The following is a 5,290-nucleotide window of genomic DNA, read 5'->3' as shown; positions in this document are numbered from 1 at the left end:
TTATTTGAGTTCCAAGTTTCCCGTTCATGGATAGTAGTGTTGGTTCACTTTCAACGAAAATTCAGCTATTTCGGTAGGTATACTACTACGTTGGGCACACAATAGTCAATAGTTCACTCATTACAGCGGTACACAATTTTCTTAATACTATTCTGAAATTTCAAACATTTGATTGTATTTCAAGCGAATTGAAGTGCTGAAACGAAAACCAACGTTGAGTGAACTATTGAAGTTAGCTTTGTTATATGGCTGAAATATTTTTTGAAACTGAAACTGAAACCGGCAGCCTCTAAATTAGATGATCGTATGGGAGGTTCCTAAAAAGGTAAAAATAGAATGATCGTGATTTTTCTTTCTCCTGTTTTTTGGTCTTTGAGGGGGCGAATTAGTTTGGATAATACCCTAAAAACGTGCCAAGTCAATTTGTAAGACCATTCTGAATGTTTGACGACCATGTTCCATGTATGTTAGTTTATTCATCTCTATATAAATTGACCAAGAAAAAACTTGTTTGCCACATCATTCGGATGAACTCCAGCCGTTCTGACATTGCTGCAGGCATAGTACCCTTATCCTTTGGGGCCGATTGGGCGCCATGGCCGGCGGAGGAGGCAAAGCCAAGCCGCTCGAGTTCACGCCGACATGGATCGTCGCATCAGTCTGCTCCATCATCGTCATCATCTCCCTGCTCTTCGAACGCTTGCTCCACCGCCTAGGCAAGGTACGTGCATGCTTGAGTGCGTCCACTATGAGACCTTCATGAATTAGCTGCGTGCACAAAGTACAATCCATCACTAGCTGACTATTGTTTCATTTTCACGCAGAGGTTGAAGAAGAGCCGAAAGAAGCCGCTGCATGAGGCCCTCCTGAAGGTGAAGGAGGAGCTGATGCTACTGGGGTTCATATCGCTGCTGCTCAACGTGTTCCAGGCCCCCCGGGGAAGGTATGCGTCCGCCGGAGCGCCATGCGCCACATGCTTCCCTGCAAGCCGCCGCCGCGCCGGCCGCGCAAGACTGAGCACTTTGCCGATGCTGTGTTCACCGGCGTCATGGGCGGGGCCAGGCGGCTCCTGGCTGGAGGAGGCGCCTCCGACGAATACTGCCTCAAGAAGGTACTAGCTTCAAATAATTGGCAGTGGAGGCTCTTGATTTGGTCTTTGCTACTCCTGTTTTCCGTTTTCTTTTCCAAGTGTGGACTTCTCCTCGGCTCAAAATATTTGGTATTTTGTATTTGATAATCAGTTTTTTGACGAGTTATTTGATATTCAGTTTCCACCTTTCTTCTCTTCCCCCTTATTTTTATCTATTGGTTTATTCCATGTTTACTTGGCATGTAGGGCAAAGTTCCAATACTTTCAACTGAAGCTATTCATCAGTTACACATATTTATCTTCGTGTTGGCGGTCACTCATTTCCTTTTTAGTGCTATTACGGTTCTTCTAGGAATTGCGCAGGTACCAATTAGAAAACTCAAACTAGATGTTTCTTAGTAGTACTAACAAGTACTTAACCTATCATGCTTATACTAAAAAAAATGTTGCTGGTTGTCCAGACGAGAAAGTGGCGAAATTGGGAGACCAAAATCCAAAGAAATGATGATAGTGGTAAGATTCAGACACATTTCAAATTTGATGAGTGATGAGTTCACAGATTTTCCTGATTACAAGGTTATGTCATATTATTTCATTATGAATGTTTGGTCGTAACTTGCAGCCCCTCGAATGATCAAGCATGTTCAAGAATTCAAATTTATTCAACACCACTTTAAAGGTGAAAAAAAGCGATGGAAGACATTTGGTTGGCGGGTATTTTTTTCTCTTGAACTTAAAGCGTCAATAAAAATGTATATTGCAATTGTTGTTGACTATAATTGAAGCATAAGACAATCAATTGTCATTTTAGCGTGCCTTCTTCAAACAATTTTATGGATCTGTCACCGAGGAGGACTATACAACAATGCGACTTGGTTTCATCATGGTAATCATACATAGTTGTCATCAAATAGAAGTCAATTTCAAACTTTTGAGCATGTCTTGTTAGTGGATGAGATTTAAATGTTTTCCTCCCCCTTTCATAGAAACATTGTAGGGGGAACCTAAAATTCAACTTTTATAGTTACATGATTAGAGCATTGGAGGTTGATTTCAAGAAGGTTGTTCGTATTAGGTAAATAGTCAATGCTACTACCACACAATATATTGCATGATGTTCTTCTATTGGTTATATCAGTTATCGGTATACGAAGTAACTAATTAATTGTCATGTTTTTCGAATGCATTTGGTACCTTTGGACTATGCTGATGATATTCCTATTGTTGAATGTTCAAGGTATCTATTTTATGTTGTGTCCTACTTACATATTTAGCATCAATTATTGTATTAATATATTTTTGGCTAAGTTTAATAATATCTGTTGTTGCTTTATGGAAAATATAACTTCACTGTATGGTTGCCTGTTATTGTAGGATGGTATGTCTACATTTGGATATCGGTGGTTCCATTCATTGTAAGTGAATCTAGTATATTGTCAATGAAAAAAATGAAAACACAAAATTTTATTTGGTTTATACATTTTTTCAGGACTTTATTTTCTTTTTTGTATGGATCCGGTTAAAGGCACAACCTTGACATGAAATTATGAATTGGTTTTGGCAGATGCTACTTGTAGTTGGAAGTAAGATGGAGCACATTATTACGGAACTAGCTTATGAGGTTGCCCAGAAGCATACAACAATTCATGGGGAATTAGTGGTAGCTCCTTCAGATGATTTCTTTTGGTTCCATCGGCCTAAATTAGTCCTTTTGTTGATCCACATCGTCCTCTTCCAAAATGCATTCAAAATTGCATTTTTCTTTTGGCTCCTGGTAAGAACAAAATGTTAATTCGTCGACCATCAACACAGACTAATTTATATTTCATAAAAGTATTATAAAAAATGATGTATTTACAAGATTATAAGATATGGACTTGATGGTCCTAAATTGCAATCTAGTAATAAGTACAATTAGAACTAACTCTTCATTTATGAACCTTGCAGGTAACATATGGCTTTAAATCCTGTATCATGGGTAAACCAGCATATGTTATTACTCGAGTTGTCATAAGGTACAACGAAAAAACGCTATCGTGCAATAATATTTCGGCACGCCTTGAGAAAAGCAGCATACTCATCACTCTTTTCTGTTCTTTTCTTTTTAGTGTCATTAGCCAATTCATATGCGGCTATAGTACCCTACCGCTCTACGCCATCGTCTCTCAAGTAAGTTCGCTTAATTAGATGGATATGATTGTAGCTCCTCATTAGGATTTTCGTTAATGCACACTTTAATTTGAAGTATGATTAGTTAATGCCTGAGTAATATAGAATTCTTTTCGACAATTAAATGCCACAATATAGGTATTTACTGAAACGATCTAAGTACGACCTTTTGATGTGCAATCTTATTAATTTTCTTCTCGCTATTATTGCAGATGGGGAATTCATTCAAAAAATCTATAATTGATGGGAATGTGAATGAAGGCCTTGTCAACTGGGCCGAAAAGGCAAGGAGAAGCACAAGAGTCCCAAACAGAGCAGCTATTGATGCAAATAGTTCACCAATTGATGAGGCAAATGGCGGCGCATTTGAAATGGCAAATACGCCGGAAAGATCATCAGTGGAGCAAGGGACTGCTAGGCTAATTTAATTGCATACATAGGCTTTAGGACCCCAGTAGGGTAAGAATGTGTCCACACTAGCAACCACTACATGCATGTATCTATGAGCGGAAATGTTAGCATTATTAGTGAAAATTTTGAAGCTCCAAAATGTTTCTCTCTCTCAAACCATTGATCCAATTTATGATCCGCTTTCATGGTTGACTTTGTTTCAACGAGAGTTTCGGTACTATATCTCGTATGTCTATATGTTTTACTGGGAAAAGAAGGCTTAGAAGTTGCCACCTAGAGTTTTACACAATATGTCGACACACATGTACATGATATATAGTAGGACATTTTAATCAGTATCTTTGTTTTTTTTAGCAAGGCACGTGTATTTTGCCAGTCACGAATAGACTTTTCTTAGATCAGGAGAAAATTCTATGTGGCAGGGTTTTGTTCGGCTCAAGCCTGAAGTGAGGGTTCCTGCAAAAAAAAAGCCTGAAGTGAGACGCAACTCGTAGTGTGCCATGTGGGAACACATATATCAAAGCATCTGAATCTTCTTCTCCACATTCTTCTTACTATTGCAAGCGAAAAGCCTGCGATTTCTAGGGAAGACACGATAGGGCCGGCGAGGCCTCAGCACTAGGTTCCGGTGGCCTGCCAGCCTGGATAGAAATTTTGCTCACTGAATCTGGAAGCAGCGGCAATGCGGCATCCACATATGCATTGCTGCTATGTCGCCCAAATTATCCTCATTCTTTTTGATATGTCTCAGTCTCAGCGGCAAGGAAGAGAAAATGACCCCAGTGTTAAGTTTGTTGTTTTATGCAACAATGCCAGGCATTCAACTGATCAAACACAAAAAAGAACAAACCAACCATAGACCAAAGAAACTGTACCTAAATTTTTTGAGAAGGAAACTAACCTAATTTGAGTAGTAATTAACTGCCACATAATTACTCACCCGCGCCTGAAATTTCACCAAAAACTGAGTACAAATTGCCAAAAAAGTTTATGTCTACAACCTAAGTAGTACATTTGACATCACTACGATGTTCTAAAATAAAAGCACGACGGAGGCTGAGGTGGCCACGGCCACGACGGAAGCCACCACGCCACTCCTCATGCCGACGCTGCCGCTCTCCTCGTCGTCTGCGGCGGGGTCAGGCGAGTCAGCTGGCGAGTCTGAGTCTGGCGAGCTGGCGGGCCCTGGCGGGCTGTCGGAGTCGTCGGAGTCATCGTCCGACGACAAAGAGGACGGCGTCGCGGCGGATGAATCATCCTCGTCGGTGGCGCCGCCGTCTGGAGACTCGGCGGCTTCGGCTTCGGACGAGCTGGCCGGGGCCTTGGACGGCATGGCGCCTTTGCTCGGCGACTCGGCGCCAGACCCCTTCGCGGGCGCCTTGGGCGGTGCAGCCTTGGGTGTAGCCGTGGACGTTGCGGCCGCCGCCGTTGAAGCTTTCGCGCTCTTTTCGGGGACCGCAGCAGGAGCCTTTGCCGAGGCCTTTGGGGGTGCTGTCGCTGAACCGGACTTCTGGGAGGCCGCCGGAGCCGGAGCCTGGGCGGCGACCGCCGCGACGGCGGACGCGGCGAGGAGGAGGACGACGATGATGCCGACAGAGTGTCGCATGGCGCGTCGCCGGG

The 5,290-nt window shown here is 42.5% G+C and overlaps 1 pseudogene; it reads left to right on the top strand.

The window, feature by feature from the left end:
- The first annotated feature begins 595 nt into the window (after window positions 1-595).
- Window positions 596-3,687, top strand: LOC119332374 (annotated as a pseudogene).
- Window positions 3,688-5,290: the final 1,603 nt, after the last annotated feature.

Source organism: Triticum dicoccoides, chromosome 7A (genome assembly GCF_002162155.2).
Source record: "Triticum dicoccoides isolate Atlit2015 ecotype Zavitan chromosome 7A, WEW_v2.0, whole genome shotgun sequence".
Taxonomy (NCBI): domain Eukaryota; kingdom Viridiplantae; phylum Streptophyta; class Magnoliopsida; order Poales; family Poaceae; genus Triticum; species Triticum dicoccoides.
The sequence above is the reverse complement of the archived record's forward strand: the minus strand, read 5'-3'. Positions and strand labels throughout refer to the sequence as shown.